Below are 12546 nucleotides of genomic sequence, written 5' to 3'. Positions count from 1 at the left end.
GAACACTGCATTAGAAATAAACATTTCAAACGTGCACATGTCCTCATTGACTCCTCGTTCTGGATTGATATGTTAGTATAACGAAGGAGTGTTAATGTGTTCCACGTTTCCTGAGGTGTTCTAAGTCAATGTTCTGGGTTGTCTAAATCATTGGGGTTTTGTAAGTACCAATGAGACACTGATAGCTAGTCTGGTAGGGGATTTTGGATGCTGAGGTGAGTTTTGGCACACCCTAATTCACTGAGGTTCCAAGTCTTTATGCACAGTTCTGTATATGAGCAGAAATCCCTGCTACAATGTATATTATAATATTAACAGTTATGCTTATCTCAGTGGAGTTCATGACCCATCGGCACAAGATATATAAGCAACGTCACCAGCTTCTAGTTTTTAGTCTGTTGCCCCTTTTGATCATATACTGTGAATATGTATATTATAATTTTCACAGTCATAATGATCTCAGAGGAGTTTATGACCCGTCGCAATGATGATCAAACTTTCCGATGTCCCATATAAAAGAAGCTCAGAAAATAATTGCTGCTCAAAAGTATTTCGTTATGGATCTTCTGTTATATAGAGAACTTTATTTTCCTTTTCTTTTTACTGTAACAATGGTGTCATTCGTTATATTGTAATATATTGTCCTATTGTTACAGAAGAGGAATAGATTTGTCGGCGCCATCTGTATTACAGCTTACGAAACATTAGAACGTACTTGATCAGATATTTTTTTTAGTGAGCATATTTTACGAAATTGCAGAATAAAAAAATAAAGCTTTCATACATATTTTGTTACTTTAAATATTTGATAAACTTTACATTTCTGAATGTTATTTTCTAATTTCTAGTCTTCTCAGTTGCAGTTCCTATCTACCTTCTCCCTATAGAATATATAGGACCAGTACTGTAATTTATAGTACTATCCTATATATTCTTAAGTGAGCATGTGATTTGTTAGCGGAACAGTGTACAACCTTTAAGCACTACGACAGAACGTTCCTGAATTCTACAAAATACAAATTTGATGAATTTAATAATGCATACATTTCTATGTAATATGAAGTTACTTGTATTTAACTGTTTTTTACTTGTTCTTCTGACCTCCGATAATGTAGTACTAGAGGGTTTGTTGTAGCACTTCTATTCTACTTTATCTAAAAGTAACTGATGCCCTCTTACATTATCAAGAATATGGGGCAACACTTTTACAAAGTATAGCAGAAAAAAGGAGGGTATGGCCACGCTTAACTGATATTTTATTAAATTCCATTTTTATTTATCAGCCCTTTCATATATACAGCGTCAGTTTCTGAAGAAAGTTTATTTATAATTGCTAAATAAAAACTGTTTCAAACCTAGACTGAACTTTTTGCTGCGCAACCACATCTCCCCATCAGAAAAGTAAACACCATTTTGTAAGTAAATAGTGCTACTGGGAAGTATCCCACCCGGAAACTTGATTAAAAAACACTCTGCAAGAAACTGTAATTTTTCCGCTGTGATTTGTACACCCCACGGCAATGATATAAATGGCCCTTAAAACATATAAAAACAATTTTTACCTTCGCAATCCCTGTCTACCACCTTGTGACCACTGTACAGAGTTAATAGTGTTCCTCCCCTCCACTACTTTCTTTTTCCATACTCCTTTGGGAGTGTGTCACAAAATGACTGACAACAGTGAACCGTTCCCACCCAATAAGGAGCAAACTTGTGCACGGTACACTTTAGCCAATAAAATGTCCATGTTGTTCCCCAGTGGAGGAAGGAATGACTGCCAACACTTCTACTTTTAATGCTTCACAGCCAATGAACATTAAGCTTCCTAAGGTCCCGTTTGGAACACGTTAACCAATGAAATGTCCCTAATACTCTGCGAAGAGGGAAGGAATCGCTGACAACACTACTACTTTCAACGGTTTACAGCCAATCAACATTAAGCTTGGGAAAGTCCTCCTTGGAACATGTCAGCCAATCAGATGTCCTTCCTACTCCGCAGAGAGGAAGTGAATGGCTGGCAACATTTCTAATTTTAATAGTTTGCAACCAACCAACATAAAGCTCAGGAAGGTCTTCCTTAGAACATGTAGATGTCCTTGCTACTCTCCGGAGCAGAAATGATTTGCAGAAAACACTTCTACTTTTGATGGTTCGCACCCAATGAACATTAAGCTTGTTGTTGGGACACCTCAGCAAATTAAACGTTAATTTTGTTCCACGCACACCTACAGAACACGTCCGCTCTCATATTAATACATTTCCTATAACAAAGTGACTCTATCCGTAACAAAAGTGAACACTGCCTAATAAATAAACATTGTTCCACATTATATTAAAGAAAAGCCGCAATACGCTACATTGTTGTTTTCCCGATATAATTTACACAGCCTACTGCACCCCCCTCCCAACATGAGTGAAGCACCGAGACTGTGGGGGCCCCAGCAAACCTCCGCTATTATTTTTTTAACAAATACTCCCGGGACCTATATCCACAGCCTACTGTACCCCCCCTCTCAACATAACTGAAGCCCTGGGACTGCGAAGGCCCCAGCGAGCCTCCGCTATTATTTTTATTATATTTTCTACTGACTTCTTCAACCTCGCTTCTACCGACGCACAAAATGGCTGCCAACACTTCCTGGTTTCGAATGTTGACAACCACTTGACAGCCTATCAGCATTCAGTGCGTGTTTGGGACAGTGCTCTTAGTGTGTGCGCAAAGATATGCGCATCAACCGAGGCCGTAGATATATATGGACTTTTACTTGTAATTTTCTCAGAAACTATTGAACGTATTTACACCATTTAAGCAAAAGGCACGTGTCTGAACCGAGGACTACCTCTTTGCCAAATTTCCGTTCAACCTTTCGGGCTGTAGCCGCGATGAACGATTCCTATGGAAAATTGCATGGGGAAAAGACGTTTTGGGACCCCCCTTTTTTCTCAGCCCCCGCTTCAAATGCAATATTTTAAACCTCTGGATTTCTCCTTCCCAGGTAGCTAATTTTTAAACCAGCACAGGAGCCCGCGCTTCGTTATTTTTTTTACGGCGGATCCATGCACCCACCGCACATTTAAAAAAAAAAAAAAGAAAAAGAATGGGAGGGCCCTATGGGTCCTTGTGAGACCCCCTAAGCAGATCTAGAGAGTCAAAATATTTCTTACCTGCCCCCTTTATACATTTGAAACAGTTGTTCCACTAATTTTATAGATCCTCGCTTCTACCAAGGCACAAAATGTCTGCCAAGACTTCCAAGTTTCGAATGTTGACAACCACTTGACAGCCAATCAGCATTCTGCGTGTGATCGAGACGGTGAGCTTATAATCCGCGCATCCACTGAGGCCATAGATATATATGTACTTTTAATTGTAATTTTCTCAGGAACTACTGAACAGATTTACACCATATAAGTAAAATGCACGGGTCTGAACCAAGGGCTACCTCTTTGCAAAATTTGGTGTAAATCCGTTCAGCAGTTCGGGCTGTAGCTCCGATTAAAGGTTCCTTTGGAAAAGTGCATTGGGAAAACACGTTTTAGGACCCCCCTTCTTTCTCGGCTACCGCTTGACGAATCACCCTGAGACTTTGAGGATAGGAGCGGACCGGAGTGGGCCACCAGTTTTGAGAATTTAGCGAAGATTGGTCAACTGGCGCCAAAGTTATTCCAAATAGAATGTTGCGGATTTCCTATGGAAAATAGGTCCCAATTATAACTACCTACTGGCGACTATATATGATATATATGTTATTAATACTTATAGAGCGCGCTTTTACCCCAGGGTGTCCTGGCGCTAAGTACTGATTGCCTGGGAAACATAAGATAAGCCTAACAGTTAGAGAAAAGCCATGTCTTAAGGCCTTTGTGAAATGAAATTAGATCTGGGGCATTTCTGAGTTGGAACGGGATTTTATTCCAGGCTTTAGCTGCACAATGAACAAAACTTCTCCCTCTCCAATTAGTTTTTTTAAAAGGGGGGTGGGTCTGAACGAGTTTAGATCCAGAGGATCTCAATGTCCTCCCTGGAGTATACCAAGAAAATTTCTTCTGCATGAAATCCGGACCAATACCGTTGACCGCCTTAGAGACAATAGACATTGTTTTAAAGCATGATCTTAACGGAATTGGAAGCCAGTGAAGTTTTTTAAGATCTCCCTTGACCGAGGTAAACCTTGATGTTCCGGTCAGCACTCTAGCTGTCGCGTTCTGGACCAATTGCAACCTGTTCAAATGTTGTTTTTGAACATTAAGATATAAACTGTTGCAATAGTCGAGACGCGACATTATGAGTGCTGTCACCACAGTCCTGAGATTATCTTTGGTCAGGAAGACCTTTATTTTCCTAATGATTCTGAGGACCATAAAGGATGCTGAGGTCACCATGTTAACTTGATCTTCCATGGTGAGTTTGTTATCCACAATGATCCCCAGATTCTTGGCTTTCCTAGATCGTTCAGGACATAAACCCAAATCCTCCAGCCACCAATCCGGTGTCCAGACCCGAGGGTTGTTATCAAATTTCAAAACCTCGGTCTTACCCAAGTTTAATTTTAAGCAGTTTGAGGACATCCAGGCTGAAATAGAACCCATACACTCATGGACACGCTCACCCGCCTTCTTCTCCCCTCCCTCCAACAGCGACAGTACAATTTGACTGTCGTCAGCATAGAAGGTGAGCTCTCTCTTTCTAAATCCAAACCAAGTTTGCTATGGGAGGGCGAGAGCCGCAAGACTCCTGCCCTCTCATAGCAAACAGCAGTGTCACGGGGGTCGGCACCCCGGGATACTGCAGGAGCCTGCCCTGGGGGGGTGGTGCTGGTCCCCAGGGCCCTCGAGGGCTCCGGGAGGGCGGCCACGCAGCCGCCCTCCCCAATACAGAAAGCCCCTGGGGTGGTGGTACCCGGGGCTAGGGGGCCCCTCTGGGCCCCCCATACATTTTTAAAATTTGCCCCCGAGATTTGGCTCCCCCAGGGGCTAATTATAAAAGAAGCCCTGTATATATATATATATATATATATATATATATATATATATATATATATATAATCCAACCCGTTGCCGGCGGCAGCCGTCAGCCAGCACACACGTTCACAGACTCCTTGAATAATTACCGCAAACCAGACTTCTTTGCAGAAAGATTTATTGCCGATCAAATGGTGAAGGTGGCTCCAGTCATCAGACGCGTTTCGGACTTACGTCCTTGCTCACTGATGAGCGAGTGAAGTGGAGGTCACACATATATACAAAATTAGTGCACATTTGAATTTCGTGCCTAAACCAAAAGCTAAACATAGTTGGTGGACTCACATGTAAAGTCACATACCAAGCCCAAATAGCGGGCGCCATTTTGTAATGGTGTTTGGTGGGATACAAATGTGTGCTTAGACCATCTCATAAATCAATAAATAAATTACATTGATTTAGTTGCATCGAGTATAATCAGATAGAAACATATCAAAAAACAAATGTATTTAACATACGTGCAAAAGGAGAACGTTATGGCACATTTCACAAGTAAACATAGGCATACCATGTGAAATCTTACTCAAATATTTGCAAATTCAACAAATTTAATAAGTGCCTGCACAATGTAACAATTGGTTGCGTGAATGTACAATGCGCTGATGTTATATATCTCCTTGTGATATGAATACAAAAAATGGAAATGAACTCATTGTCTTGTTTGGTCAATCGACTCGATGCACTATATATATAGAACGTGATGTTATCGTATATTAATTTAAGACGAGAGGGCAATGTCCGTACAAATACGTTTGAAAACACAAAACTGAATATATTCACATATTCACAAAAGAAAATAAATTGTATACAATGATTATCTGGAAGTTGGAACAGACGATATAATTAATCGTATTCAAGATATGATTCCATAGTTGAACCGTACCCCTTGGTACCTAGTATGGAATGTTTGTGTAAGATACCTCGAACTCGATTATGTCACATGGGATGATTGCAGAAATGTGGCCAATAGTGTGAGAATTAGCTAACCATTAAGCTCCCCAGTGATCAACCAATAATGTGTTTGTCAACGAAAAGTTTTCTCTACTCGTCATTAGATATACAAGGATGGTCAAGTGTTGCTAATGGGACACTCCAATTAAAAGGTGAAGGCTTAAAAACGGAACTTCTCATATAAATATCATGAGAGCCGTAATGGTGTACGTTTGAAAATAATAAAGTGCTAAAGTGTAAATGTGCAATTAAACAGTTTCAAAAAGATCTATATGCCCAAGTTACTATTCATAAACAATTGCTTTGTGATTCTGATCTAGTTCAGGCTACACTGGACAGTTCTAAAACAGCTGACAGATAAGAGAAATTGTGGTATATGTGGACAAATCCATTTAAAACTATGTACTCAAGTTGGAATTCTAGTTAGCCATGTAGAATAACACTCACCGCTTATACTGAAGCCCTATGTCAGATACATGCACATAGGTAACCTAAGCATGAAATGGCCACTATAAGAAGTTGCGCAAATCTTCCCCTGTGTTCAAACCCCCAGGATGTTTACTGTTGAGCATGACTATATATTTTGACTCCAGTTGGCGTAGGCGTTTTTCGTTGTCTCCTCCTCTCTTATTGGGGATTATCGCATCTATCACGAAATATTTCAAGTGATTTAGATTTTGTTTGTGGACAGACTGAAAATGCCTAGCCACTGGGTAGGCGGGATCCGCATTTACTATGGCCCGTAAATGCTGTAGGATGCGTAAATAGACCGCCCCTTTCGTGCTTCCTACGTATATCAGGTTACAGCTGCATTGTAATATGTAAACTGCTAATTCAGTGCGGCAAGTGTAGTGAGATTTGAGCATGATAGGTTGCGTGTCAAACGGTGTAGGGAAAGATTTCATATTCACACCGAATTTACATGCTCTGCAGCTTATGCAGCGAAAAAAGCCTTTACGTGGGGATAGCCAGTTGTCAGATGATGTTTCCGGGCTATTCTTGACTAGGTTGTTACGCATTGAGTATGCCCTCCTGAAGGTGACAGTGGGGGATTCTGGCATGATGTCTCTGAGGATGTTATCAGTCAGGACAATTGGCCATTCGCGCTTAATGAGTTTGGTGATTGCTTTGGCTTGACGGCTATACCCCGTTATTAAACGTATGGTATTGCCATCATGTACTTCTGAGTGAGTCACATTGATTCTCGATCTAAGGGGATCTAAGAGTACCTGTCTATCCATTCTATTGGCTTTTGCCATGCTAGACACTAGTTTTTATCATCATAGCCCCTGACTAGTAAACGACGTCTACATTCCTCCTGATGGTAATCTCTTATTTCTGTGGTACTGCATGATCGATGGATTCTTTAAAATTCCCCATATGGGATGGCAGCTATAGTGTGTCCTGGATGGAAGCTGTGTGCATGAAGGATAGTGTTCCCTGAGGTGGTTTTCCTGAATAACCCTGTGGTGATTTTACCCTCAATGATTTTAACATGCACATCTAGGAATGTAGCCACATCCCTACTAATATCTGCTGAAAATTGAAGGTTCAGACAGTTGTCATTGATGTTCTTGACAAATGTTTCAGCTTCGATCATATTGCCACGCCATATGATGAAAATATCATCTATATACCGCCAATATTCGACGATATTTGCGTCCCACCATGGTTTGTGGGTTACTTTGAGGACATGTTCCTCCCACCACCCCACGTGGAGACCCGCGTAGGTGGGGGGAAAACATGCCCCCATCGCCACCCCTCTCTGTTGTTTGAACACTTCATTATTAAATAGAAATACATTATTGTTCAAGCATATTTCTATCATGGATAAAAGCATCATATTGTGGCAGTGAAATTCTATAGGTCTCTGATCAAGAAAATGCTTTACCGCTCTGATGCCATCCTTGTGTTCAATGCTTGTGTAAAGCGAGGCGATGGCCATGGTGATTAGAAGATGATCAGCAGACCAAGTGCACTGATTAAGTTTATGTAAGAAATCAGTTGAGTCCTTAAGATATGCTGGTAGTTTTAGAACAAAGTCTTGAAGATAAAAATCAATGTACTTTGATGCGTTCTCAAAAATACCGTTGATGGCGGACACAATCGGCCTTCCGGGCACTGGAGTGGTCTGTTTGTGCACTTTCGGGATGAAATAAATGTTTGGAATCACTGGATGTGATTTGTGCAAGAATTTTAGTTCATCTTTAGAAATTAAACCATCCCTCTTCCATTGTTGTAATTTCTTAGCATATACATCTTCTATGATTTTGACGGTTTTCATGTCAATTCTACTGTAACAAGTAGGATCGTTGAGTTGATGATATGCCTCTTGGATGTAATCCTCTTTAGCCCAGAGAACTATGTTTCCACCCTTATCTGATTGGTTGATGACAATCTTAGTTTCCTTTTGCAATTTGTTCATAAGGGCGTGGTATGCTCTCATTCTGTGGTCTTGATGTTTACGCTGTTTCATTGTCTTAATTTGTAATTTTTTAAGTTCTGCCACCAGTCTGTCTGCATAGATGTCGATAGCGTCTCTGGGCATGTTGGGAACAAATGTGGAAGGGGGTTTAAAGGGAGTGCCGATTGACTGTGCCACATCTATTTCTTCAAATTCCGCCATGTCTTGTGTACTTACAGTGTCATCTATATCCAATTGCAGTTGGTGCACGGTCTTCATAAGGGTGATGTCTTTTGCTGCCAATCCACTGGGCATAGGGCCTCTTTTTTTCTCTTGGCCCACCCTAGAACTTGTGCTGTTTTTTATGGCATAATATTTTTTAAGTTTGATTTTCCTGATATATTTGAAGATATCCACCCTGGTGTTGACATAATTGAAATTGCTTTCGGGACAGAATGAAAGGCCTAACGAGAGCAATTGTTTTTCAGCTTCATCCAACTGATATATTGGATATATATATCTTTGTTTAAACAGCTGAACAGCTGGGAGGAATTTGAACTGACCTTTTTTATATATATATATATATATATATATATATATATATATATATATATATATATATATATATATATATATATATATGTATATATATATGGATGGATTTCGTTTTCATTACCTTTCATGAACTACACTTTTTAACAATGTCGCATTATGTGTGGATTTTAACCATAAATTGCACTCCATTCCCAATATTTAATTGTGTAAATGTTTGGAAAACAGACTACAATTTGTAGTATTGGTAGTTTGTCCTCTCTTTCAATAATCACGTGGTACTAAACAAAAAAATGAGAGAAAAAAATGCATTTTCACTGTGAAGCATAGGCTATTTAAATGTGGTCATTTCCAACACTGACTGTCTGTGAGCAAGGGCGGATGCCCGAAACGCGTCAGATTGTTTGGTTTAACTCTTAAATAAACTTGTGCCTGCACAAAAGCTACATTGGATCTGCATGATTTCCTGGGTCGCTACGGTTGGAGCCTGGGAGGTTGCACTTATTTGATTTAATTTTCGGAGGGTGATTGCTTCCGAGGCGGATCCACTCCCCTGAAGCTGGCTGTTGTGCGCAATCACCTCATTAAAGCTTTCCTGGAAGGAATTTCGTCGACAACAGCCCCTGTGTCTGCGGAGGCAAAAGGCTCACGGCAGGAGATTCTGTGGCGTTTCTGACACAAAGGAGGCGCGGCCGCGCCTAAACGCCGTGTTATTCAGATTCTTGCGGTAAGCACTCTGTGATTAAGCAGCACGGTGGGGAGGAGCATTTGGCACTTGCACGTTACCCTGGGAGCAGGATTGTCGGGCTCGGGTTAATCAGTGCAGATAATAACTTTTGAGTGATTTAAACCAGACGCCATGTCAGAGGAGACCCTTCGTGGAAGGGAGGCGGCGGCGGCCGCCTTGTACTCCAACTTGCCCAAAGTAACACCAGGTGCAGGAGGAGGGAGTAACAAAACGGACCAAACCGACAGCTCTAACACTGTGGAAAACCAGATACGAACGGCACTTAAGAAATTGGAGAAATGCATGTACTCAGAAATGTCTAAGTGGTGGGAGCACAAATCCCTAACTATGTACTTGGAAGAAAATCGTGTCCCGAGGGGGCTGCGTATTTTGCTGGCACCGAGCTATGACAAACCGAACCCTAGCATGCTCAAAGAATGGGGTCAGACTAACCTTGAGTCGTCTGCTAAGCTGATACAAATTCTGGTGAAATATGCAGTTATTGACCGTGAGCTGTTGATGAAAGAGATTGCTGAGATTAACGAGGAGTTGTCGAAATTTGAACCACATGACCTCATTTCAAAGACTCGCAAAGAAATTGATGAGCGCTTACTGAAACAAGAAGAAAAAATAAAAGCACGTAAGATATTCAAATTTGCGCGCGATAAAGAAGATTATGCTCAGGGTAGAATATTTACCTTTGCGCGCAAATTCGACAGTGCAAAGCGCTCTAAATTTGCTCAACAAGCTCAGCAGGCAAAACAAGGCAAATCGGACAATCCTGCATCAACCTCGGCTACGGTTCACTCGTCTATAACGAGCAATACCAATCAAGTAATGAGTGACAATGAGTCACTTACAAGTGCGCCAACTTCGGATGACGATGTCAGCAGTGCTTGGGAAGCAAATTCGGTGATTCTGGATCTCGGGGAAGAAGTCGATTTTTTATCCCTGGAGAGGCTACAAACATTAAGGCCACGGAACAAGCAACAAACAAAGTCGCAGCAGCAGCAGCAAAACGTACCAGAAACAACAGAAGGCGGGGCCAGCGCCGGAAAAAACACAAAGCCGCCCAAAAAACCAAAGCGGCAATACTGGCGCAAAAACAAGTAAGTGACAATACGATAATCAATCTATTCTCCATTGATTTAACCTTGGCTGAAAAACAACTTTTAAGCCTTGGGCTTTCATATTGTCCGACAACTGACTTCAATTATGCCAGGACACGGATAGATGTTTATATGTATATTGGAAAGCTCAACTCAAAAAATTCTTTGACATTAAGGAGGGGCTGAGCAATAAAACACCACAAGGGGTTGGAGTTGCCACAAGTATTCTCCCCAATGTGCCCACACTTCCGGCCAGTGATACCAGAACGGTATTGACAGTTCTTAATCTTTTGTCGGATGATGCACCAGTGAATGATCTTGCATCTACACAGGATGAGTTAAGAGCAGCATCCATTTCCCAAATAGGAGCTAGCATCAGCCCCTTTAAACCGGCGTCTAAATTCAATCCTACCATGCCCAGAGACTCTATAGATGTCTTCCAGGACGTGGTAGTGGAAGACTTGAAGCATCTGCATCATCAGATCAAACATAAAAAGCGATACAAAAGCAAACAGGAAACTGACTATCATTCGTTAGTTAAAAAAACTGGGGAACGATCACAAAATCATTGTAACCACTGCTGACAAGGGGGGCAATGTGGTTATTTGGCCCCAGGATGCCTACATCGAGGAAGCTAAAAGACAGCTAAGTGATAATACATGCTACTCCATTACTAATATGAGACACTTTGAAGCCTCTAAGGATGTACTAAAGAAACTGTTATTCAAGTACAAAAGGGAGGGCATGATTTCCTTACAGGAATTTGAATTCCTCCATGTTGAATTTCCTGTTTTGCCTAAACTTTATTTACTCCCTAAGATCCACAAATCGGTAAGACCGGTACCTGGTCGACCGATTATTTCGGCAATTGCGGGTGTGGCAGAGCACATCACAGAATACATAGACTACTTCCTGCAAGACTTAGTCCAGGACCTACCGACTTATGTGAGAGACACAGGGGATTTTCTTGCCAAGATACAAAATGCCCCGTGGAATAATGGTATGCTCATGATTACTTTGGACATTGAATCGCTCTACACGAGCATAGAGCACAGATCTGGCTTGAAGGCATTGGACTTCTTTCTGGGCAAAAGGCCCATGAACTGTTACCAACACAACAAAGTATTAATTGAGCTAACGACTTGGTGTCTTAATAATAATTTCTTTTTATTTGGGAGTGATTTGTATCTGCAGAAGCGAGGAGTTGCCATGGGGGCCTGTTTCTCTCCCAGCTACGCGTGTTTACACGTGGGCTGGTGGGAGGAGCAGGCCCTCAGGCGGCAACACGCCAAAGTTTTTTCTGATCATGTTTTGCTTTGGCTTCGTTATATCGATGACGTTTTTTTGTTATGGCAGGGGGATCGTGACAGTGCAGAAATGTTTATCAATTCCATCAATGTTAATAATGAAAATCTAAATTTCACGAGCTCAATCAGTGACTGTGAGGCTGACTTTTTAGATGTGAAAGTCTTTATTCACAATGGCCAGCTAGCCACAAAACTACACCGGAAAAGCACTGCTGGCAACAGCATCCTTCATGCCAGCAGCGCGCATCCTAGGCATGTAGTTGATAATATTCCTTTGGGTGAGCTCCTTCGAATTAAGAGAATCTGCAGCACAGAGTCTGATCTTAAAATCTGTACCAATGAAGCACTGGACAGGTTTCGGAAAAGAGGTTATCGCGAATCAGTGTTAAAAATAGCAGTGGAAAAAACCAAAGGTAGATCCCGTGCCTCTATAATGGAGACAAAAAACACTGGTGAGCTATCGAAAATGATGGA

General features: G+C 41.3%; 1 protein-coding gene across 1 annotated transcript in view; it reads left to right on the top strand.

Moving 5' to 3' along the window:
- The window catches only part of GTF2A1L (general transcription factor IIA subunit 1 like), an 871572-nt gene that overhangs the window by 117845 nt on the left and 741181 nt on the right, over positions 1-12546 (top strand). The window lies entirely within an intron of this gene.

The sequence above is a fragment of the Lissotriton vulgaris genome, chromosome 6, assembly GCF_964263255.1.
Source record: "Lissotriton vulgaris chromosome 6, aLisVul1.2, whole genome shotgun sequence".
In the NCBI taxonomy this organism is placed as follows: domain Eukaryota; kingdom Metazoa; phylum Chordata; class Amphibia; order Caudata; family Salamandridae; genus Lissotriton; species Lissotriton vulgaris.
This window is presented reverse-complemented; position numbering and strand designations above follow the sequence as displayed.